The 27,778-nt window shown below is 33.9% G+C and overlaps 1 non-coding gene and 1 pseudogene across 1 annotated transcript; both read right to left on the minus strand.

Moving 5' to 3' along the window:
* Positions 1-1,933: 1,933 nt before the first annotated feature.
* On the minus strand, positions 1,934-27,454 carry LOC149537694 (putative fructokinase-6, chloroplastic; annotated as a pseudogene).
* On the minus strand, positions 24,600-24,671 carry TRNAI-UAU (transfer RNA isoleucine (anticodon UAU)). The gene has a single exon. It is a non-coding gene; the product is annotated as a tRNA-Ile (tRNA).
* Positions 27,455-27,778: the final 324 nt, after the last annotated feature.

Genomic DNA, 27,778 nt, shown 5'->3' on the forward strand with positions numbered 1-27,778 from the left:
TATCAGGTTGTCTCATTCCCTACATCTAGACCATGAAGAGGGAGAAAACATATGTTGGGGTTGTAGCATGTTTTCCCACCTATACCATGAGTAGGCATGTGAGTTAACCTTATCCTATTAATGCTTAGCTCCCTCACACCCACATATGTTCGTAAAAATCAAGACAAAAGGAACAAGGAACTAGTTTTCCTTTAGGTCCTTGTTCCAAGAACTTAGTGGTTTGTGCCATGCATATATTAATATTTCATATCATTTTGGGATTCATCATCAAGAAGATAACATAGTTTGAACTGAAACATTAATGTGAAAAAACATATACAATTTTATCTACACTTTCTATGAATACCATTGATACATATTTAGCATTAAGATTGGACATTAAAAGAGTAGAATATGTCAAAGGTAAACCAGAACAAACATGATTGAATCCGTACACAAAATAGAGGGTACCCACCACGCTTGGTATCACATTCATAAAATGATTGAAGCTCCTATGACACAAGGCCTCCACTAAATGATTAAAGCACCAAGATCAAGCTAGGCCAATGCATTCGTAAAATTACAGATAGCTTCCAGGAAAAATTGTTTTCAGTGTTAGCAAAAGTGCTAATTGATTCATTTTTTATATCATATGTTTTAAACAACAAGTCACCATTTTGTTCTAGACAAATTTTCAACAAGCTCACACTGAATAAAATTCCTCACTACTCTAAGAAACTAACATCTTTGATGACAAAAATGATTGAATCCACACACAAAATAGAGGGTACTCACCATGCTTAATATCATATTCATAAAATGATCGAAGCTCTTAGCAACACAAGGCCTCCACTAAATGATTAATGATTAAGGTACCAAGATTAAGTTGGCCCATGCATTTGTATAATTACAAATGGCTTCCAGGAAAAGTTATTTTGAGTGTAGCATGATTGCTAATTGATTCATTTTCAACACTATAAGGTTTAGATCACACATCACCATTGTATTTAAGACAACTTAACACCAAGCTCACACTGAATAAAACCCAATATGGCTTTCACAGTGTAAAGACCCCAAATAGAATTTGATTAAAAATATTCCTCATTGCTATAAGAATTCAAGCTATTATTTATGCTCACATGTAGACAAAATGCAATCCATAAGTTGAAACTCTGAAGTTAATGCTTCTCTTGAGTTCATAATTTCCATTTGAAAAAATAAGATCAATGATAATAATTTTAAATGTTCATAAGTGGACAAATTTAAACTAGTTCAAGAAGACAACATAGACACCACAAGTTAGGCTTTGGACATCTACTATTGATTTGTACAAGCCATTGCACTTTCCTCAATATCAAATATGACATAAAGAAAATTTGGAATAGTGAAGACACCAAGACTGCCAAGACTGCAAATTTCAAAAGCAACTACCCATTTTATCACCACTTTGAAAGAGGGTAATCAATTCTTTTACAGGAACATGAATTGGAGAAATATGCAAATATAAAAACTTACTATGAAACAAAGATGACATGGTACAAACTTTGAACAAATAATGAAGTTAAATGTTAAGAACATGTAAACACTGAAAAATCTTCAATATCGTAAACGTGCCAATAATATATTACTTTGTAATGGCATGTATGAAAGCAAAGTAATCATACCATTCAAGAGTACTTCCTACTTGTGGATACACCACACGATTCCTAAAGATATTGTAAAATTTCAAGAATTTCAGTAGTCTTGTTTCATTGACATCAACTTGGGTAATGTGCAAATTAGTCTAAACAAGAGCCCAAGCCATTTCAATTGTATTCAACATCTAGAACCTTGTCAATGTTTTGGATTCCCTACAAACAAAAGCATAAATAGTCAATGTACTTGCTTGTCCATCTAATATCGATAGCTACTGTATTGAGAACCATAACCTCGAGTAGAATGTCCAGAACTTGGACTATCCTCCAGCTGGGGTTGAGTGACTAGTACTTGGACTATAACCTCCAGTTGGGCCAGAATGTACAACACTTGGACCATAACCTCCAGTAGTGCCTGCACTTGGACCATAACCTCCAGTGGAATGGCCATCATGGCCACCATGCCTAGTGGGGAAGTGCACATAGAGTATGTTTCAATGTTTCCATCTCATCATCAACATCTTCTGCCTCCTCCCTTGCATCATCATTTTCATGGTCCTGCCACTACACGACTTAACTAAGAACATTTGAAACTTCATATCAAGCACTACTATTATTTCAAGCTTACATGGAAAAAAATAAAAATCAATCATTGCCTTATGTCAATGTCCAGAAAATAAGCAAGCATTTAGTATTTACTAGTTTATCTAAAACAAAACTTATAAAAGTTGAACTAGACTTACACTAAGTGGCATATCATTGTCGGACAAGTCGTCAAGGTCAACCAAAAATTAATCTACAAGAGTGGCCTGCAAGATGGAAAATATGAACTTAGATAACATTATATTCAATAGAATATAGCTTACATGAAAGCAAAAATAAAATACGTAACAAGTCGTATAAGGAGCAGTAACAAAATTCAAATATCTCATTCCAAAATGTATTATGCCTTTCAATTGCAATAACCCATTGTATCTACCTTGACCATTTACCTAAATACCTCATCAAAAAATGTATATCTGGTTGAGTATTAAATGGATGCATTAAGGACCCAATCAACTACCAATATAACCAAACAATCTTCCAAATTTGAATCCAACTCACAATACAACTTCAGATTCAATTTTGTTAGATTGTTGCCTATAGAGTTCAACTAAAGTTTTATTAAATATGGATATAGTGGATACCACTTATTTATCAAAGATGGTGATGCTAATAATGGATGAATTGGAGGCAATCACTAACCTCAAGGTTCAGTTCTCTATAGTGTGGTAAATAAGGTCCCTAACTCTTGGTTGTTTGTATTGTTTCAACTTTCTCGTTCTCACTATTATTGTGTGGTAATAAAAGCCTCCACCTCTCCTACAACCATATTGTCCTTTTGACATTTTGTAATGGGTGAGGAGACCATATTGACTTATTGACTTAATGTCCAATTTTTTTGACAACATTACACCAATACTTGTGACTTTAAAGTTTTTAGTACAATGATAATTACCCAAAATTGACATTTGATATCTTTCAACTTATTTTTTATTAAAAGAATATAAATATGCTAAATATGATGCATCTACACTATTGATCACCACTCTAACTCATAGACCTTATCTTTTGCATGAAATTAAGTCTATCTTTAATACCTTCCCTAATTTACATAGGAATAGAAAAGTCCATTCCAAATATCATCTACACCAATGGTTGCAGTCTCCATTGTGACTACCACCACCATATTTAGAGGGATGTGCATCCTTGCATAGCTGGGAAATTCCTATTATATCAAACAAAACAAGAGGAAAACTTGTGTTGTTCACAACTTGTTTTAGTATTGACATCTAAAATGGTAATAGAGGATTGTATGCAGATGTGCTCTGCAAAGGCTTTGTAGCTTTCTCACACCTATATTAAAATCATGCCAATTATGTTAACTAGAGCTTAAGTGGACATGTTTCAATTGAAAGTAATGATGAAAAATATTTTAGGGTTTGATTGTGTAAATTATTTCTACCAATGTTATGAATCATACTTTATGATCTTCTCTTTGTCTACTATTATACTTTCTTTATTCTAATGATAGATCATGGTGTATGACAGACAAAATTCATGGAAAGAAGTTTCATTCAATCAAATTATGATAGAAATGATAATTTTGAAATTTTCAATTTCAATTTCACATATAAAAAACTAAAAGAAAAAATAGTATTTAATGAGAAAAGAGTTGTTACTATTGTTGAAAATAAAGTTTCACCAATGGAAATAGATGACCAAAATAAACAATATTAAAATACATGAAATGAATGTTTTGTATTTGGGGAGTTCTTTGAAGAGTGATATTGAGCTATGTTATGACCCTTTAGAACATAAATAGAAATTGGAACCAAAAAAACAACCAATATCCATGGAGGAAAATAGAAAACACAATACAGATCAGTGATATGCCTGAACCTATAGTTGATTTCCTAATGAAACACTCCAATATGAGTTAGAGTGAGGATGAAAATGAGAATTACACTGTTACTTTTGATGATAACAAATTATTACAATTACGAAAGCTTATAACCAATTGTCTTAATAGCAAAAATTAACAATTTGTTGTAGAGAGCCTGATAAAAGTGGAGAGTTTTGGACTATGCTTTTTAGTAGATTAAGATGAAGCAAAAATAGTACAACAAACAACCAAAAAGGTAGGGATAGAGGAGAGGAAGAGATTGACATTGGGGAGGCTAATCTTTCTGCTTAACATTATCCTCCAGTGGCGATACATAGTGACCCCATTCTATAACTTCAACAACTCATCAATAAGGGGCTCAATATACACATTCATATCTTTAACTTGGTACTTCCCTAGTAATTAAATGAATACAAATATTACATAATTATTATGAACATTTTGAACCATTGTTTATAAATTAATTTAGATAACTATTAAATGAAAAAATACAATCATTGACAACATTATGTGCTCCCTCTTTATGGACATCCAAGGAGGAATGTTATTGTTAATAACAAAAATAGGCCACACTGAGTAAATAGATCTCATATCTCAAAATGGATTGACACCATCCGCTGCCAATGAAAGCTTGAGATTATGAGGTTCTTCTTTAAAGTGTGGCCATGTTTTTTCTATGTCTTTAAATGCAAAACCATATGTAGGCATTTTAATAAACATAATCTTGACTTCTATTGTGTGCATGTTAATCCATAAATTGTGTCAAGTTGGTGCACCTGAATAATCATTCAAGACGTGGAATAATGGGAATGTACCAAAGAACCTTGTGAGGCACCTTTTTTGTTATTTGATCTAACTGATACCTACTAATATGACAATTAGGGCATTATGTTGCAATTTTATGTTGTTTATGATATAGAATGTGATCATTAGGACATGCATGTATTGTTCGATACTTCATTACAAATTGATTTATAATTGTAGATAATTTTCGATACAAACGAGGCAAAATGTTTGATGGTGGTAATAAAAACTCATCTATCAACCTACAACAATAAATATGAATTGTTAATATAATGAATAGTAATGGTATGCTAATATTGAAGATGACAAAAATGACATACCTTAGCATACATGACATTGCTACATTGGATAAACCATTCATAACCTTCAAGTTCACCAACAACACTATAGCAGAGAGAAGAGTTGTTTGGGAGCCTTGGTATAGGGGCTTGTATGCCTTCTCAAGTATAGGTATATCAAGAACATCATCATCATTATCAAATGCGCTAGTACCATCATTGTGATCATCTTCATCAACTGCACCAATACCATCTTCTTCAATCATGTCCTCTAGCACATTATCATCTTCTTCCATGGGAGCGTTATCCTCAGCTTGGATATTCACACCTCCCTGTTCCTCCAGTTGGAAATCCACATTTACCAATCAACAAAAATCATGGCCCCCTTCAACATGACCATGTTGCCTACAATGACTCTAGGCTGGTGTGATTAGAATTCTTTGAATCTTTAAGCCCTTACACTTTTTGCAAGGACAATTACATTTATCAAATTTTCTTTAGAATTGAGACCACAATCTAGCAATTTTCTCATTATTTTGTTCTGGGTTCATATTGCTAGGCGTGGTCTTTCTTCACAGGAAAGTATATCTGCAAAATTATTGGACATGTACTTAATGTTTCTATCTACACATATGGTTTTGAACAAAAAATTTGGTGTAATTAATGTGGATATCCAAAAAAATATTGGACATGTTATACTTAATGTTTATATATGCACATATGGTTTTGAAAGAAAAATTTGGTCTAATTAATGTGCATATATACAAAAATATTGGACATGTACTTAATGTTTATATCTGCACATGGTTTTGAAAGAAAAAATTGGTCATCTCCCTCAAATTCACACATATTATAATCAATGAAAAGTTGTCTGCTTACAATGCTCTTTGTTAATATCCTCCTTTGTGTCACTTCATTCTTAATTCTTCTTGAAGATGAAAATTCTTAAATATTTTTTATTTCATTAGTTTCTGAACTTCATCACTAAAACACCTAATTCTTGGTTTTGGAGTGTTTTGTTATTCAATAATGGAAACCATGTTTGTTTCACCTTAGAAATGCATTTCCTACCATTCCTAAATGTTTGGGATTAGTTGGTGTCCATTACAATTAAAAATGCAAAAAATTGTCATATTTGACAAGAAATTACAAACATGCAAAAATGCAAATCTGGAAAAGTTGTCAAAAATGTCTGTTTGGCCTCCCAACATTCATAACCATCAAAATTTGGTTTGAATCAATTGGATGAAACTAATCATCAAGTTGTATGGAAGAATCAATATTTTATTAAGGGAAAAACCTATTTTCTGGAGCAAATTTGTTTTGTACGGCTCTGTATGGATAAATGATGCACATGTGAAGTTGGATGTATGTGTTACCTTTCATTTTCAATTGATTTGGTTGAATTTTATTGAGTTTTGAGGTAGTTATAGAAAATTTTCTGACTGCTAGTCTGAAACCCTCATTTGAAGGGTTTGAAGCCAAGAAATGGTCATAACTTGCAATTTCCCCATTGGAAATTGATGCCCTTCAATTAAATGCAAGTAGGTAGGATGCATTTTGAGACTTCAAAGGCTCAGGATAGGAAAATCCCATTAGCCACTTCAAACTTGATGCCCTAGGCTAAATATGACTATGTAGTTAGCCTTAGAATGCATTGTTTGATCAGGTAATCAAAAGGGAAGATTGTGAGTCAGATTTTCTAAATGGAACGATTCATTCTTGGTCTATAGGAGGTCACCAAACCAATAGATCAATTTTATGCACCCAATGGAGGCAATTCTAATAGAGAAGTCCATTCTAAGAAGCCTTGAAACCACACTCTCATCCTTGTTTGGAGAGAAGTCACTAGGAGAGACTTAGTCTATGAGTAGGCTAAAGGCCACAAATCTGATATGTAGGTAGTCAACCTTTAGATGGAAGGTTGGGTGATTGAAAAAAGTGTAAAATCCTTATTTTAAACCAGTATAGGTACCTTAAGTCTTGGGTCAGCATATTGAGACTCGTAGTGCCTTAGAGGGAAGTAGAAACCAAGAAGTGAATTAGGAATATTGAAGAAGGACGAGTATAAGTTTGAGTTGATAGTGCATCAAAAATTTAATCCACATTTGAACTTTAATATTAAATTTTAGATAAATATGTTATTCAAGAAATAAGCAATGTTTTGAACTTAAATAAATTGCTTATTACTAATATCTAGCTTTCCATTGTATATGTAGATGCTAGCAGCTCACAACAAACTAGTGCCATTTAGACCTTATAGAAAATAGTAGTAAATGTTGTAGGAGTTATGCATTGCATCATTCCTATAAAAGAAGCTCCTGAGGAAGATGATGTAGCTGAAGGTGATAATAAGCAAAACTAGATTATAAATTGAATTTATAACTAATCATCCAAATGCTAATAACTAATGCTATAAGAAATATTTCAAACATGAAAAAATCAATCTCAATTCTATATACTTCTAACAACTAACTTTACATTTGTATTGGTAGATGCTAGTGGCTCACCACGACAAAATAGTGGCATTAAATCATTATGGAAAGTAGTAGCAAAGCTTGTAGGAGGTATGATAGAAAATTCTGGAACATAGCTGCCCAAGAAGAAAATTTAGCTAAAGGTGATTATAGTAAGCAAAACTAGATTATAGATTGAATTTCTAGTGCAAATTATATAATATTAGTGCTATCCTTTAATTCAGTTAAAATTTATGTTGTGGGTAATTATGCAATGTGTTGATTTAGGTGACTAGTGTTTGGACGATACAATTCATTTGAGGTTGTTGTTCTTCATGACATATAGTCAAGAGGAGCAATATGTATTTGATTTTTTTTTTCAGGAAATGACAAAAAATATTAGAAAATTGCCTCGAGAGTGGAAGTGCCTCTTGAACTATCATAGATTGGTGTGGAATATCATTTTCATTAACAATAAAGCGAATCATTTGGATGGGTGGTAGGTTTGATTGATCACATAGATAATTATATGTTGGGAATGAGAGGAAAATATGAATATCATGATAGAGGTGTTGATGTCTCTCCCCTATCATATACAAACTCTTCATACTTTGTTTCACATAGTGTGTATATGCAAGTAAACATCTTAAAAGTGAAATCTTTGTCATCTCTATTTTTGTGCAGAAATGGGACAAACTTCGTTCTCTTCAATATATAGAACCTTCACTATGAGTGATTGCAGATTATTTTATAAAAGTTGAAGATTTGATTATTGTAGATGATAAGAATGAAAAGAAAAGAGATACAAATGAAGCTCTAGAGAATTCAGTAAAAAAATATACAATAGCACAATAAATGGAAGGAGACAAGAAAGAAAATACATATTTTATGCTCTTCATTGATGGGATGAAGTCTAAACCCATGATGAATTTGTGCATCACATTATAAAGTTAAGTGAATTCATTATCAAATTCTATTCCTGATATGTTGACAAATAAAAACACAATAGAATTAGTTAGTTTTGCATTTATGGAAGAGCATTGTCAAGTCATGTCATAGGGTGAGTAATGTGTAGAGGTGTCTAATCATTTTTTTTAAAAGACCAAGTAATTGATCTTCGTAAGGAAGTTATGATAAGGAAGTTGAGATGCCTTTTCATCCAAGCCATATTTTCCATTCTTGTTGTATTCAACCATGGTTGCTCCAGCATTCCACTTGTCTGACTTGTAGGGTGTAAATTTGGTCGAAACTACTAGTAATTATATTCATTGTACAATTTTTTGCTAATACCTCTATATAGTGAGGCAATTTTACTTTGTTTATTCTTAGCTAGTTTGATTCTCTTCATTACTTGATCAAGCAACTTATATTTTCCATATGAATTTACAAGGTATTATCTTATTTGCAAGAAAAAAATTGTATAACCATACATGGGCTAACATATTTTAGAAATCAATTCAAAAGGGAGTTGGCACTAATGGAAGGTTTTTATCGAGATGCTTAAATATCACATATTAAGATTTGATTTCTAGATTAGAAGTATTAAATAGTCAAAGTTGACTTATTTTTTAAGCTTAATTTTTTCCTAGTATATAATATTTAAGACTAACCATTTTATGAATCAATCATGTCCTACTGTTTCACTTAGTGTTGGATAAGATCCCTTTGTTTTATTAATTTCCTTTCCCCTACTCTATGTTGCTCTAGACAACATCTCTCAAAATATGGATCCAATCACATACAAAAGTTTTACAAAATCAGATAAATATTTCTTATAGGCTACTTGCCTAAGCTAATATAGAGTAAGAACTTCATATTATGTCTACAAATGATGTGGATCACATGTGATCATATCTAATGTATGGGGTTATTATTGAATATTTAAAGATATGGAGTCAATCAGATACAAAAGGTTTACAAAATAAGATAACTACCTTTCTGCATGTCACATGTGATTGGATATAATGCATGATACACTAAAAAAGAGTGGATGAATAAGAGTAAAAACAAAAACTACAATACAACCAAAACAAAAAATGTACACTATCATTTTATTTTATTTTAAGAGTGGATAAATGAGAGTGAAAGTAATAACTACATAGTACAAAACAACATTGTCATTTAATATTAAAAAATATGCATGCAGTCAATCAGATACAAGAGTTTTACAAAAATATGATAAATACTTTCCCTGTACACCATACATTGATTGACATCATACAATATATGCATGTTGAAAAGTCAATAAATAATTAGTTCATGCCAAATTAGTGGAGATTGAACAGTCTTCCTTTCTATGAGAGAATGGTAGGTTGTTACAAATTTTACTGATTTTATTTTGAGAACTTTGGAAATTTCTCTTTAATTGTTTGCAGAGGTCCATTATTTTCAATGTATCCATTCATAACTATGAATCATTAATTTCCTTTCCCCTACTCTATGGTGCTCCACATAACATCTCTCAAGCTACTTTGTCAAGACGCTAATGGAAGGTTTTTATCGAGATTGAATTCTGTCCAAGGGAGAAGACCTACAACTATCAAGACCCGATCAAGGATTTATTGTTCATAGTCAAAGACTTGACCGAGCCAACTTAGAGATACCATTGATGTGTATAGTAACATTCTAATATTTTACATGAGAGTGACTTGAGTGAAGGGGGTACTTGAATTGTTTGATAAAATGTCACTCTTGGCAAATGAACATTCAATACAAATGTCTTCCTCATTGGCCTAGAATGCATCATTGGGTTCAAACATTGATTCCAATAGAGTAGTCACCCAAACTACTATGGATTCATTGATGCTAGTCATATTATCATGAATTTTCCATCATGAGGAACTTCACATATGCGGTACGACTATGAGGAAAAACTATGTAGACAGTTGTGATCTCTCACTATTGTAATAGGGTTTTCCCCTAGCCCGTTCTTGGTGTTTGATCTTTACTATTTTTTTGTTTTGTTTGGATTGCTAGCTACTGGACATAATTTGCATCGGTGTTTTTGGAGATCTTCTGCAGTCAATTTTGGATTGGGGTTTTATTGTTTGCATGGCAGGGCCTGGGATTTCTTCTCCGTTGGTGAGAACAGATGGTTCTTCTCCAACTATGCATGCAATGCGATCTGAATCATTTTATTCAGGGGAGAGCTCCAAGCTGAAAAAAGTTAATGGGTGTTTTCCGCGTAGCCATGATCGCCCTGTTCTGGTTATTCCTCCAACAGTTGTAATGGAGGACATTGATTATTGGACCAAGCATGCTTTGATATGCAAATTTCTTGGAATCCGGATTTCCCTATCCGCTCTTGAGGCATGGATCCGCCGTTCTTGGCAGGTGGAAGGCGATATGGAGATTATGTTGGCAGGGAATAGTTATTTTTTTGTTGTATTCTCTTGCATGTCTGATCGTGTTTTTGAAGGAGGCCCTTATTTCTACAACCATGTGGGGTTATTTGTCAAACCTTGGCATTCAGGTTTTAATTCTGCTGAGGATCTCCCTTCAACAGTGCCAGTTTGGGTTCGCTTGCCTCGTCTTCCCTTAGAATTTTGGCGTGAAGACATCCTTCGACAAATTGTTGCTTTGTTGGGGAAGCCAGCTGCGATCGCACATCAATCCCTCGATAAAAAGGTTATTTCTTATGCTAGAATTTGTGTTGAAATTAATTTGAATAACCCATTACCAGATTCTTTGGAAATTTGTCTGGGGGATTCTTCTTGGGTGCAGCAATTAGATTATGAATCCCTCCCTTTCCATCGCCGGATTTGTCATGAGTATGGTCATTTACTGCGGCAGTGCCCCTGTAACTCAAGTTTCAAAGGAGTGGATCGTTCTACAGCTGGCAATGCTGGTGGTTTGGCAGATACTACAAGGAAAGGACAATCTCAAATGGTTAATACTACCAAGGGGATGAATCCACAAGATGCTACAGGTAAGGGTAAGGCTCAAATGCAGGATAAGGATGGATTTACCCCTGTTCGCCCTCGAGCTAAGGGACGTGGTCAAAAGAGGCCTTTGAAAGAAAGGTTATCTGACTCATGTTTTAACCGCTTTGAGGTGCTGGATAGTATGGTTCTAGAGGAGCGTATTCCTCCTCCTATCTCTTCTGATCCAGTTTGCCCAGATGAGAGATCTGTTCCTAATGATGCTTGTGGGGCATCTCAAGTTGTAGTATATCAGAACTGTGAGGTTCCTGTAGCTCCTGTGACAGTGGCTCTGGTGACTCCTACAGTGTTGGAAGATGATGCTGTTGTTTTGGCTGACTTGGTTAAGGATGTGCTACCATCAGGTAAGGGCAAGGGATCTCCTCTCCCCTTGGGGTTGCTGCCTCGACCCTTTAAGCGGGCTTCTTCTACTCCCCCTCTAAGGAGTGGGCGCAAAACAGACCAAGAGAAGATTAAACTCACAGGAGATATATTGATTGAGTCTGGTTCAGTGAAACCTTTGGATTCTCATTTTCCCAATTCTACCCAATGATGATTATTCTTTCATGGAATGTAAGGGGGTTGAATAGCATCCCTAGACAAAAGGCTATTCATAACTTGGTGGTTGATCATAGTCCTGATGTTTTTTGTATCCAAGAGACTAAGCTCTTTGTGGAGTCTATGGTCCAACATGCCTCTAGTATTTGGTCGCGTGGCCAATGCCAGTGTGTTGGGGCAACAGGCAGTGCTGGTGGTTTAGCTATATTTTGGGATCCTCAAAAAATTTCTCCTCTTGGCTGGATGTCTTCTCGTTCAGCTCTCTCTATGGTAGCTTCTGCTCTAGACTCAGGAGAGGTAATCATGGTTACTAATGTGTATGCACCTATTGATCTTGTGGGAAAGGAGGAACTTTGGGAACATATTCAATATGTTAGAAATTGTCATCCTTATCATCCTTGGGTGTTAGCAGGGGACTTCAATTCAGTTTTAAGTCTGGAAGAGAAGCATGGTGGTTTGGCTAGATTGGGGCCTTCTTCTGCTCTTCTTTGGCAACACATATCTCTTTTGCATCTCTCTGATGTTAAGCCTTCTAATGGCCTCTATACCTGAAATAATCGCAGGACTGGTGTTGCTGCTATCTCAGAACGCCTGGATAGATTTCTTGTTTCTTGCTTCTGGCTTAGTGGCACCCTTACTATCTCTTCAAAAATCCTTGATTGGAGGGGTTCAGATCATTGGCCAATCAAATTTTCCACTATAGGGGCTTATGTTCCGAAGAATCCTCCTTTTAAGTTCTAGTTGATGTGGCTTCGTGACTCCTCTCTTTGTGATTTTGTTTTTTGTTGGTGGAAAGATGGTGCTCCTGCATATGGTACTGCAATGTTCTCATTTTCTAAAAGGCTTCAATATGTTAAAAGGCAGCTCAAGATATGGAATGGGGAATGCTTTGGGAATCTTCACTTTATGAAGAGGCTTGCTCAAGAAAATCTTGATGTCATCACAAGGGAGATTAGAGATCGAGGTTTCTCAGAGGATCTTGGCCAAGCTGAATCCCTTGCTTCTAGAGCTCTAGAAGAATGGGAACTTTGAGAGGAAATTTTTTGGAAGCAAAAGGCTCGAGTTGATTGGCTCCAGGAAGGTGATTGAAACACTGCCTTTTTCCATAAAACAGTGCAATCTCACCGAAATCAGAGCACTATCTCTTCTTTGGTTAATTCTCAAGGTATCCAACTGAATTCCTTGCCAGCTTTGTTCCAGGAGGCTATTTCGTACTTCTCTACCCTCTTCTTTGAGGACTCTCCTCCTGCTGATAATGAAGAAAATATTATTTTGTCTTGTATTCCTTCCCTTATCACTCAAGAAATGAATGATTATCTCATGCGTCCTATTTCTTTGGAAGAGCTGGAGGAGGTGGTCTTTGGCATGCCTAAGGGGAAAGCTCCTGGTCCTGATGGCTTTCCAGTTGAATTCTTTCAGGAATTTTGGGACATCATTAATCATGATTTGTTGGAGGTGGTTAAAGAATCCTATGCTAGCAAGCAGATCCTTCAAGCTTTGAACTCTACATTCTTGACTCTTATTCCTAAGAGAGAGGGTGCTAATCAATTGGAGTTTTTTAGACCAATTGCCTTATGTAATGTGGTTTACAAAGTTATTACTAAGCTGATTGCTGAGAGACTGAAAAGGTGGCTTCCCATTATTATCTCAGAAGAACAAGGTGGTTTTGTTGCTGGTAGACAAATTTTGGATGGGGTGGTTATTGCTACTGAGGCTATTCACTCTATGGCTACTTCAAGGGAGAGAGCCATGTTTGTTAAGCTGGATATGGCTAAGGCCTATGATAGAGTTAAATGGAGCTTCCTAAGGAGTATTCTTCTTTCTTTTGGATTTAGCTCTAACTGGGTGAGTTGGATTATGAGTTGTGTTACTTTTGCCTCTTTTTTTGTTCTTATTAATGGTCAACCTTCACAACTATTTGGTGCTTCTAGAGGCCTCCGCCAGGGTGACCCTCTCTCCCCATATCTATTCATCATCATGGCTGAAGGCTTGGGCAGATTCATTAAGCATCAGGTGTCCCAGAATTCTATTCAAGGATGGCGGTGGGGTAATGGCTTACCTTCTCTTTCCCATCTTCAATTTGTTGATGACTCTGCTCTTGCCGATCTTGCTAGGATCAAGGAAGCTAAAGCCTTTCGACATGCTTTGGATGTTTATTTGGCAGCTTCAGGCCAGAAAGTTAATGAGCACAAATCTTTCATTTACTTTTTTAACACTCCTGATTCTATTCAGCACAGGATTGTTGGTATCCTACGGTTTCAGATAGGTTCACTTCCTTTGACTTATCTTGGCATTCCTATTGCTGTCTCCAGGCAGCCGCGTCTCTTCTGGCAAAATTTGATTACCAAGCTTTAGGATAAGGTAAATCATTGGACTCATAGATGGCTTTCTACTGCTGCCCGGGTTACTCTTCTTCAAGCTGTTATCCAAGCTCTTCCTACTTATAGAAGCATGGTTCATGCTGCACCTATTTACTTTCTCAAGGAGTTTGATGCTCTTTCTCGACAATTCCTTTGGAGTGGTAATTTGTGTAGTACTAAATGGAGCTTGGTTAATTGGGCAACTGTTTGTAGGGCTAAAAAGGAGGGTGGTCTTGGTCTTCGATCTGCTCTATTGAGTAGTCAAGCTTTGGCTGCTAAACTTTATTGGCGATGGTGCTCTGGACAACATCAACTTTGGGCTCGTATTATCACTCATAAATATTTTCATGGTGCTGATCCTTGCTCTATTTCTGCACTTCCTCTTGAAGGTCGTGGCTCAATGGTTTGGCATACTTTGAAGACAGGTGCGATGTTGGTGAAGAGGGGTCTGTTCTGGATATGTAAAGGAGGTTCTCAAGCTTTGTTTTGGTTTGATGCTTGGGATGGATTCCCTTCCATTTTATCCATATACCCTCATCTTCAGCCTCTTTGTGACTCTTTTCTTGCCGCTGGATGGGATAAAGTGGCTCATTACAAGACCCCTTATCAATTGGGACTTGTTGTTGGTTACAGATGGAAGCATTCCTCTGATTGGCCTCCTGGAGGTACAGACATGGATCGTCAGGAGCTTTCTCAAATTCTGGCCTCTAGAGAGTGTTCTTCTTTGCTTGGTCCAGATGTTTTGGCTTGGGGCGGTACCTTGTCTGGTAAATATCATGTCTCTGCTGGGTATCAGGAGATAACTAGACAATTATTTGGGGATGCTGAGGTCCCTTGGTGGAAGCAAGTTTGGAATAAAGTTTCTTGGTCCAAGTGCAATTTTTTCATGTGACTAGTGGCTCACAACCGTTGTCTTACCTGGGATAATCTTTGTAAACGTGGATTTCAGGGCCCCTCTTATTGTGTTTTGTGTGGTAATGGAGAGGAGTTTGTCTCCCATCTGTTCTTCCATTACTCCTATTCTACTCAGATATGGCACCTTTGGTGGAGCGCTTGGGGTTGCTCTTGTCGGCATGCTTCCTCTTTGCCTGAGTTCTGGGCCTGCTTGGGTAGTGCTCCCTCCAAGTCTTCTTCTCTCCATGCTGCTTGGATTGCTGGCCCATCTTTCATGCTTTGGCATATCTGGTTGGAGAGGAATCGTCGCATATTCCAAGATGTTCGGCTTGGTGTTTTGCATCTTTGGTGGAAAATATCACATTCTCTTCAGGAAACTATTCTTGTGAAGTGTGAGCTTGATGGGGGTATGGATCCGGTTGATCTTGCTATCTGTAATCGCCTCAATTTTCATCTCCAGGATGGGGTTGCAGCTCATAGGTTTCCTTCTATGTCCAGGCAGCTTCACCATCAGAGGAAGGGTCAGGTTAACCGGGATGGGCACTGGACTCCTCCTCCCTGTGGAGTTCTGAAAATTAACACTGATGGTTCTTCCCGTGGGAATCCTGGTCCGGCTGGTATTGGTGGAGTGGCTCGTTGTAGTTCTAGGGATGTTAATTTTTTCTTCTCAGTTCATAAGGGTGATTATACTAACAATCTCATGGAAGCTCAGGCTATTTTATATGCTATGGAACAGTGTTGCTTGCGGGGATGGAGTAAGATTATTTGTGAGTCTGATTCCCAGGTGGTGGTGAACATGCTTTCTTCGCAAGAGCTTGAGGATGTTAGTTGGCAGCTGGCCACTTTTGTTAAGCAGATTCTTTTCTTCTCTTCCTCTTTTCAGTTCATTAGGTTCATGTATATTCCTCGTGAATGGAATAGAACTGTTGATTGTTTAGCCAAATGGGCTTCTAGTCATGATCCGGGTTGGAATATTAGGGATAGGGGGCAACTGTCCTTTGAGATGGTGCAAGAATTTGATGATCTTGTTGCTTAGGATCGAGCTCCTTGTTGAGCTCTCGTTGTTGTATTCCTTTCTGTCTTAATAAATTTTTACCCCTCTTTTTGCTCTCACTATTGTAATCAAAATTCATGCCATAATATGTCTATGATAACTCCTATGGCCCAAGAATGTTGTAGGGGCTTAAGTTGCCCTAATTTGAAGCAGTAGAGGATATACTAGACAAAACAGAGGGATGAATGAGCACCAGGTTTGACAATGCTTGACATGAGAGCCCCAATGTCGTGAATGGGCTAGATCAATAGTGTGATAGTGAGATGCATAGTTGAATGGTTGAATTATCATCCTCATGAGTTGAAGTATTAGGTTAATCATCTTCAAGAAGACATAACTCGACCTTCTCTTCTAACACACTACCTTCGTCAATTCATTAGCTAGATTTACCTTTTTAGCAACATTTAGTGTAGAAATAGGACTCAGGGCAGTATGTGCACTAACCTAAAATGGCTCCCATGTGCACACAGACCATTACTAAACAAACTTTGTGATAAGAAATTATGAACCTAATTTTATTTATTTATTATGAACCCGATTTGGTCAAAATTTTGACCAACTTGGGCATAAAAACAAAAAAAAAATGTATTCAACAAGCTCATTAAGGGCTTGGTCAAAATAAAAGGTCAAAAATTGACCTATAATGTACTAGTGTAAGTTATATATGGTTTCAAACTTTTCCAATTGGAAATGTCTATTAAATGCATATTTTATACTAGTTTATATCAAATTACTAAAGAAATAAAATTATTTTTAGAAAATTGATATTTCAATAACCCTTACTATTTTTTTATGATATTTTTAATAACATATAAACACTATTTTATAGAGCTCAAAGTCAAGAATATTCTCATATAGAGTTTATAGTGTTTTAATTATATATAGTATATTGTAATTTAAAAATTCTGCAAGCACACATTTTAACACTCAAAAAGATGTCGATTTTGAGAAAGACAAAAGTATTAAATCATATCAAAAAAATTAAAATTTATATAATGTTCTATAGGAGAGAGTCCTCTTCCAGAGTGTATAATTTTTCTTTTGGTTAGAATATATTTGTTTTGAAAAATGTGGTGGGAGATGAAAACTATCAATTTCAAGTGAGTTGAAACTTGAATCATTATAAAAGAGAAAATATAGGTCTAAAGCCAATTTTTATTCTTGATTGTTCTAGATATATATGTTATCTATAACATAGTCTGAGATCAAAGGGAAATAAGTTTATTTCCATATAGTTTTGTGGTGGGAACTAGACCCCTAATTTTCACCTTTTTTCAACAACCAAAAAATTATCTAAAAGAATTTGGAGAAAAAATCAATTCTTATTCCAAATAATTATTAAAAATTATAATCTTAAACTTCTTCCATTTCTACACATTTCATTAGTTTATTTCATTTTCAAATTCTAAATAATAATACCAATTTTATGTCATTGAAGTTCAAGAGTTACACTTTTGTTAGCCTTTTCCTTTACAAAAGAGTGACACAAGTTTGTGCTTTTACATTATAATTATTTATTGTCCCGAGACATCTAAAGTGCCTTTGGGCACTTTAGAACAATCTATCTCTATACATATCCCTTATATCACTTTTCCATTGCTACCTTCATTGCACAAACAAAAAATATTTGATAAATAGTTAAGCAATTTACCTCATGTACTCCATGAATGTCTGCAAGATATGTATTATTTTCCCCCCTAATTGACCTTCTAAGTTTTTTGAACCATTGCACATAAAGGTTTGATTTCTAACAATAAATAGTCTTTCATTGATATGGTCCATGCAACCCTTTCATACAAGTGCTAGTTTGTTTTCATATTAACATAATGCATATTGTTTTCCAAATTTGGCAATTAGTTGGCTTTTTTTCTACTATTAATCCTTGCAATAAAAACAACTCTCTATTTTAATAAGTTTCTAACCCAAAATCATCAATACTAGCATTTGCACCTTGGTGTGCAATGGGCACACTAAAGAGGTGTGGAAGGTTGATTTGAAATAAAAAAAGGTTTGTTTTTAGGAGATGTTTGTGTAGTGCATGAGGTCAATTGGTGTTGTGTTTGAAAAATAGTGTTATCTATGAAACAAGGGTTGTAATAAGTTGAAATGATAGCTTGAAATTAACTATGTGTCTACTTAAGAGTTCTAAACACAATTAAGAGATCTAATTTATATTTTTAAAATATCTAAACTCCACTACTAAGAAGCCCATGTTATGTTTGCAATATGGAGAGAGAAAGAGAGAAAGTGAGTGTTTGTTAAGGATAACGATAGATATGAAAGATATATATAATAAATTTAAACATGAATTGTACTATTATACAATTGCATGACTATGTAGTTTCTCATTTAACTTGGCCCCATTTTAGCATGTATAAGATGTCACATTGATTTCCAATGCTCTAACCTTGATTCAACTTTCCATTCAAGCATCCCCTCTTTGATTAGGACCCTTCGTCCAAATTTTGAGGTTTTTAGGTGGCACTATGTTAGCCTAGTTGACTATTTCCTAGGACTAAGTTAGTGTAGTTAACTATGTCCTTCATATTTGCCCCAAAATTTGAACCTAGAGGTGGTCTTAGTGCTTGAGTATTAAATTCAAATTCCTATCCACTTCTTGTGAGTTTTGAGCTCTAAAATGTTTGTAAGGGATATACGAGCAACCTAGCTCTCCTCATTTAGGGAACAACATGATACATAATCCTAACCTCAAGTGCAAGTTCAAATTATTTGATATCCCAAGCATCCAAGGCATTATAAGGTAACCCTCTTCATTGTAGCATGATTATTTCCTTATTGAATCCTAAGTAACTGAGATCGTAGTCAAGGAAGAAGATCATAACACAACTATCCATTTATAATCATTTAAGTATTGACGTCATTCTCCTTCTTCATATCACATATTGTGGAAAGCTACATCAATCATTTTGTAAGGCATTTCTTTCATGATCTTCTTTTAGGCTTTTTTTTTCTAAAGTTGGGCTATTGCATAAACACTTGTGATGATATTCAATAAGCATTGCATTATTAAGGTATAAGACATATTATGTTTCACATTTATCCTTTTCTTTGAACCAATGCATTTTCAATTCAAGTATTTTTCATTTCAATTTCAAGGTTGACTCCAAATTGGGTTTTGACTAAGGCAAACCCCTTTCTACCCAATAATTTCTCTTTTTTATGTGTGGGAATAAATGACATCAATTTTGAGACCAAAGTTGGAAAGTAGAATACTCCAACTACAATTTGCAATTGAAAATGGTTAGAATTGGTTTTTTAAATTCCTACCAGTCTACGCATATAAAATGTCAATGTTTTTCCTATCTTGTTCTAAATCTTGCATCTCTTCCTTAATTATTTCATTTTCATTTTCTATTAAATGAGGGATCATTATACTTGTTCAATTTTGAGCCTTCTTAAGTGTGGTGGGTCTTCTTCCTTTTGATGTGGTGGAAGAAAAAGGATCATCCCACCCCTCTCTCTATATCCTCATTTCTTATATTACATGAATGAATGAATGAAGAAATTTTACTGATGACCATAAGATCAATAGTCTAAGGGACCTAATATCAAATCCTAGGTCATCTTCATGTAACCCTCCTTAAAGTTGTTATCATAGTCACCATGAATATCTTGGTAATAAAAACACTTGGAAATGAAATATCATTTGGTTTCAAAATCTCCTTTGTTGCAGAAAAAACATTTTCTTTCTCCTCATATTAGTTTGAGAACCACCCACATAACTTAGATGATGAGACCTAATTCTTATTATCACCACTAATAATCTAGCCTTACCCTTAATTGACCCTCTTGAGTAATCTTTGTCGTCATGATCCCAAGTGGGATTGGAATTTTTCACATAATGATATTTTTTTTTGTCCACGTGATACCCTTGATTTTTTCTACACAAGTATTTTTATTTGTTCATTAGTATTGAGACACTTTTGCAAGTCAATGTCTCATTTATACAACAATTCCCTGTTTTGATTCATCTGTATCTTATTTATATAGAATAGTTTCTTCTCAAAAACCAACTTGAGCCAATGATGTTTATCCATTTTTTAACTTTATTTAGATAGCTTAATAAACATATAACTGTTAAATCTTCCATCAAGAATTTAGGTATTTACAATAGTAGAAGGTATGTGTAAATATTGTTAATAATTTGCAACTCATTGATGAGTGAATTAAATATATCAAAGGTTGTATTGTTGAAGGAACAAAGATATATAGTGCATGCACAAGGTTATGCCATTATCCTAAAGATATTACAAAATGCATCAAAGAGGATGGGGACAACCTAGAGCATGTAGCCAATGAATTCAAGCATCACAATTCAAGTATGTTTGAAGTAGATAAAAGGTTAGATTAGAAGAAGAAAAAGGACCGTAATTTTAGTAATTAAATGAAATAGGAGGTCCTAATATACCAAAGCACACTAAGGAGGGATGAAAATGTCTCACAAAGAAAGTGCTTACTTTTTAAAGATGATACACATACAATCATTATAGGTCTATCAAATGAGTACAAACAATGTGACAAACAATTCAATATCAACTTAAGAATGCATATAATCAATGTAAGCTTAGCAAATGCATAGATTATGTAACAAAAAATTGAATGACAAATTAAGAATGTACATAGTTAATGTAAGCTTAACAAATGTGAGTGATGGATTCAAACCCTCATCACATGTAAAGAAATAAGGTCAATGTGAAGTGTTCAAGGGAGATGAAGTCTCAAGAAAATGATAGAAAGAAGGTGAAATGTAGAAAATTTTAGGGCTCATGGTGGGTAGGTAATGGATTGAGTTTGGGAAATCACCCAGTAGACAGTGAGCAAGGAACATGTAACCATGATTACTTATGGAGTTTTGGTTGATTTCAAAGGGTCCTCCATGAGGTGATATTATATGAGCCCTCAATTAAAGAAATGATCCAGATGTTTATATTAAAATGCAATACTAATGTGAATGTTGACATAGAGAGAGGGACCATATTTAATGTCTACGTAAATATGTTTTATTAATGAATAAATTATACAACTTACCATCATAAAAACAATCTAATTTGAAGGCATGCAAGTAACACAAGTAGTGAGAAGTACCTTGAATTATGAAAGGCACAAGACAAGTAAGTGGGAACATTGAAATATGAGAATATTAAGCTTCAATGCATCTAACTAAACATATTGTGAATGCCTTACTAACTAAAAATAATAGAACTTGTAGACATGAAAGTTATACATATAATGAGAACATGGAATAGTTTTATTGATTAAAACATGATATAACTTACATGAAAAAATGTAACATGAGAAAATTATTACAATAGTTAGAATAATGCAAACTATGAACACATTAATAATTGAAATTGGTATTATAATAGTTAGAACAATGCAAACTATGAACACCTTAGTAACTGATAGAAGTAAACTTTGAATGCATATATCTAACTGAAAACATGAAAACACTAAACTAACATAAGTAATGCATACGCTAAACTTAGCTTGATTTTTTAATGCATGAAATAACTGAAAACAATGTAATATGAGAACCTAATATTTGAATGTGTCAAAGAAATGTATACTATGAATGACTTAGTTACTCCAAACAATATAATTTGAATGTGTCTAATTAATGCATATTGATGAAAACTTGCTTGATGTTCGAACACATGAAATTAGCAATTGAAAAGTGTTATACGAGAACACATAAATTAGTAACAAATAAATAAAAAATAGATATGAGCATAAAATAAGTAGAAAAATATAGAAAAAAACACAAAATAAATGATAGCTTAAGGTACTAATCTGAACAAGAGTATAATCTCCCAAAGGAGCTTTTGATTCTGTAGATAATAATAAACTGAATACAATCAACAAAGAATAATTAGTGCACAAACAAGGAATTTTCGATGAAAAAGATGAATGAAATAGCATCTTATATGATTTCATTCATTATTTTATGGTTGATATATTTTAAATTCAAATTAGAATTGGGAAAGAATGTGTCATTTCATGTGTGTCCTTGCAATTGCTTTACATTAATTTTGTAATTCATATGATAACTTCATGAATTCAAATTTGTATTTTAATTTTGCATTATTTGTTTGCTCTATTAGGAGCCCTACACTATTAGTTGTCTACATAGGTACAAATTGCAATTAGACCAGTTGCTTGAGGATGTCATAGGATTTTACTTATAGTGTTTATTTATTAGTGCCATGGTGAACGATTATTAGGTATGTAAATAATTACTTTTGACTCTTTTTGTTTTGTAAGAAATGAGTATCAACATACTTATTTTTAAAAATAAACATGAAAATTTTTTATATGAATATTAGATTGTTTCTCCTATTATACCAAAGTTATTTTGTTAAATCATGACCTATTTTTTCACATTAACACTCGATAGTTGCTTAAATCAATAGATGACCATAGGATGTGTCCTTGTCACCTATTTTTCTTGTCCACACCATTTGCTCCTTTTTGTGATTGACTTGGGTTCATCGCATACCCTATTTGATTTGTTCAACTTTCCTAGTATATTAATTACAAGGATGTCCTGTCATCGGATGCAATAATTCCATGTTTGCTAATTTATTTGCTGCTCCATCATTATTTACTTTATGCAATTTCCATCCAATCAATTGTAATTATATTCTCATGGGAAAAAAAATTTGATATGTTGGCATGTAGAATACAAACTTTCCCCAAGTTTTTCGAACAATAGAATTTATAGTGGGTTACTGTCCTCTTGTAATCCCAACATATATTTGAAGAAATACATTTTGCTGCAAAAATACTACAATTAGAGGGCATACACAAAAGTACATGGAAGATAAGAGACAAAGTGCTTTCAAAAATGAAGAAATGATGCTAGGGTTTCTTGCGTGAATGACCTTAATGATGGTGGCGAGGAAGATGAGGGAGATGAGCCTGATGCTAAGGGGGTAACACTCATCCAACTATGTTCCTCCTTTCCTTCTCCCTACTTTGAACTTCTTTAACTTGGCGGTGATTGATTTTTTGTGAGGATGTTGGGTGCTCATCTTAGAGGATATCGAAGGCTAATTTCCATTAGGTTTTTGGGCCATGGGGTTTGTGCAGGCAATCATTTTGTAATGGTTTCTCTTGGCAACAGGGTGTATGTCTAGCCTAGTTTTAGGCTGGGTGCCCTCTTTTTGGCATTTTTGGTGTGCTCCTAGGGCAGAGAGGGGTTGTCTTTGATAGATCCCTCTTGGATTCTCTTCTAGGGTTTGAGATTTTGAGAGGGGATTCCTTTATGGTGTTGTTTTTGACTCTCAATTCTTTTGGGTACTCCTTTGTTGTTCAAGTGAGAGGCAACTCCTTTTGTGTTGTTATTGCTATCTCTTTTCTCTATTTCCATCCTTATGTCATTTTTATTTTACTGGTGAAAGGGAGGGATGAGATATTTGATTTTTCGGAAGGTTGCTTCGACATGCTCTAACTATGGTTTGGATGGTGTTCTTCCTATTGAGTGGATATGGGGTTCCTCTTGTCCCCTTTTGGTTATTAGGGATGTTGATTTGAGCAATTTTTTTCATGTCAACAAGGTGGCTATGATCTCTGATGAGGAGAGATCACCTTTGTTGGACCAATGGTAGTTGATGGCATTGTTCCCCATTGTTTCATCTAGGCGACTTCCTATGGAGGTGGAAGTTCCTATTGAGGAGGAGGCTCAACTTTTTAAGGAGGTTTAGTGCTAGTCTTTTGAGGCTCAATTTTTTAAGGAGGCTTAGTACTAGTACATCAACAACAATATATTACTAAATAAACTACTAAAAATTGTAGATATGTGACTAATTTTGATCACATGACCAATGGTAGTTTATTTCCAAACATTTATCTCCCAACCAAATTTATGACCAAACTATTTTAATCATTTATTAGGTCATTGATTTAGTCATTTATTGTTGTTATTTGGTAGTTTATAAGGTAGTTTATTTGGTAATTTTGGTAATTTTTTTGGCAGTATATTTGGTAGTTTTTCGGGTAGTATATATGGTAGTATGTTTGGTAATATATTTGGTAGTTGATTCGGTGGTATCTTTCTAGTAGCTTTTTGGGTTTATATATCGTAGTATATTTGGAAGTTTATTTGGTAGCCTATTTGGTAGTATATTTGGTAGTATATATGGTCATATATTTGGTAATATATTTGATAGTTTATTTAATCATTAGTTTTGTCATATTAGGGTACGGTGGAATTGAACCACCATCCCCCTACTTATAAAGTAGGTGCTCTTCCATTGAGCTAGTACCCTTTAAAGAATAATGCAAAAAAATTGACAAATTTGTCCTCCCAACATTAGATCTAACATGATCATGGTCACTGTAACATGATATACTCTTCTCAAAGAACACAACTTTTATTTATTATGAAAAATAATAATCTAAATCTTTATCAATAATAATTCAACAATTTTAAATTCTTTTGTTCAAGCATTTTTAAAATTATATTTCATGTCAATTAAACTTCTCCAAATTATTGTAGCGATAGACTCTCATAAAATATAATTTGGATCACTTTGGCCACACACAAGTATTGTTTCTTGTGTTACATTCTCAAGAAAAAGATACAAATGACCATGCAATTTATGTCAAGAAAATAGACCTTTGTATTAAATAAAAACATCAAACCCTATTTAAAAATCACATCTATTAAAAACTGTGAAACACAATCAATTGAAATACTCACTTTTTAACATATGGAGGTGGCAAAGGATCAAATATTTCCTCTTCCTTATGCTCAAGTGTTCATTACACCTGATGTTGACATTTATTGAACCTTAGTCTACAAACAACGTAAAAATAGGAATTTGATAAAAACAAGGCACATGAAAAGAAAGTTTTTTCTTATCAATGATCTATAATTAAGTTATTCCTAGTAATAGAAAAAGTGGTGCCAATTCATAAATTAAACAAAGAAGTAAATGATATATTTATGATAAATTGCTTATAAAAACCTATAACAAAAGGAAATAATGAACTAGTAAAGTTTGGTACGTAATGACTATACCTAACCTGTTGATAACCCCAATTCTAGGATAAGCCCCAAAACCATACATTGATGGATCCTGAGATGGTTGATCATAACCATAAACTTCATATCTTTGACCATAATCTAATGTCCCCTTTTCGCAGCTAGATTTGAATAATATTAGAGCCTAAATATAAAGTTAAAAAAAAAATTAAATTAAATATAATCATAATCATAATAATAATGTTAATCAAATAAATAATAATACACTATGAAATATTATTATTCAAATTGTTATAATAAACAAAAAAAGTATTGCTAATAATATTACATAATATAATTTATTATTACAAATATGATTAAGAAGTAACATATAACATAATATTATGAATCGTCTATTTTAAGATGATGAATGGAATTAAAATAAAATATTAAATTATGATTATAATCTTATCCCAAGTCAATATTTTAATATTACAGACATAATAATAAATCTAATTAATAAAAAAAATAGCATATCATTATAAATAAAATAATAACGAACATCAAATAAGATAAAGCTACATGCACTTAGTCACATTGCTTCAAAGGGATATATATATATATATATATATATATATATATATATATATATATATATATATATATATATATATATATATATATATATATATATATATGTGATAAGTAGCTTACATTGCTATCACAATTGGGCACTTCCCAATAGTCATTTGCATCCACAAAAAATAAACATATCTATTAGATCCAAAATTTGACTATTTTGGAAAAAAAATCAGTGTTTTCAGAGAATGCCTGACTATATTTCCATATCTATATCTCATTCAAGATAACCCACTTAACATAAAATGATCAACTGCATAAACAAAAAGAAAAAAAATTAGCCCTGAGTGACATCTAGATTGTAATATCAAGAGGTGTGTTTGTTGATTTCTTTGGTATGTTCTAGCTAATCTCTTTATTAGTTTGAACAACTACATTAGTTTGTGGAGGAAATGATGTGGATTTGGTTTGTCCTTAATTTACATGGATATCAAGAAAAAATCCTAGTGATGTACCTTTATTATATCTGCTTCATCCCATATACTCATAATACCTTCCCTAGCCACCTCTAGTGAAGACCATAATGGCAGCCTCATATTAGGATCATAGGACAATAAGCTACCAGAATCTCTAGCCATTTTGATTGCTACCAAATTTGCAGACCTACAGGGTTTTGCAATCAAAGTGATTGATCCGTAATGGAAAATCTTTGCATGTAATCAGAAATTAATCTATTATCATTAATTGACAACATCAAAAATTAGACAGAATTGGATGACAGAACAAAGGCAGATATAGATCATCAATGATTCATCAATAACTTGATGAAAAGTTGAGGCATGTTAAAAAATATTTTATGAAAATTTCTAATTCCAATCAATGATTTTTAACATTGCCTGTTTGATAAGGTCCACATCAAGTTCTAATGCATCTAATAGCATATTTGCACTAGGATTTCAGAAAAACATGAATTCTCATTCACTGTCAGCTCTTAATGTTACAGACGCCAAAGCAATTTGAGCGCCAGGATCAAAATGAATGCCTCTGTGGCTCACCTTATTTTCTTTCATAATATTAGCAAGCATATATCCAAGTTCATCTTCACCCACCTGGACACAGATTATCAATGAAAAAAAGAAATGCCTGTAAGTTAACCAGCTAAAAGGTTGACCAATGACACATTAATTTAAATTAACTGTTATAAATATGATACACTCTTTTATCTCAATACATTAAAATTTAAAATGTAAAAATTTATGTGAGACAAAATTACAAGTGCAGAGTACATTTCAGTCAGGGATTCAATTGGCCAAACATCCCATTGTGAATTGGTTTGTTATAGCTCAGACTATCATCATCTTCTACCTTTCCAACAAATGTGGATGAGCCCCCAAGTCTTGACATGCCAACTACAACATTGGCAGGAGCTCCTCCAACGGCCTTTTTGAATGAAGGTGCTTCTGCTAACGACATCCCATAAATGGTTGGGACAAAATCAATCAACATTTCCCCAAAGCAAACTACAAGGTCAGATAATTTTCCATTACTATCTTCTACCAAGGCTTTTACAACTGTACAAATACAACATTTTCTGAATTAGTAATGTAGGATGCAATATAGAATAACAAATCATCATTATGAAATGAATTGTCACCCACCTAAAGTCAATTTTATAATATATTGCAGTGCTAATCACTTGTGATGCAGTAATTTTCTAGAGTGCAGTATATATTTGACAACTTTAGAGTAAATATTTGTATGTTGTACCCACAAATCCAAATATGCATGTATAGAATATCCATCAATACCTACTGAAGCAGGGATAAAGAG

This window comes from Cupressus sempervirens, chromosome 9 (assembly GCF_028749045.1).
Source record: "Cupressus sempervirens isolate cs-2001-9-10 chromosome 9, ASM2874904v1, whole genome shotgun sequence".
NCBI lineage: Eukaryota > Viridiplantae > Streptophyta > Pinopsida > Cupressales > Cupressaceae > Cupressus > Cupressus sempervirens.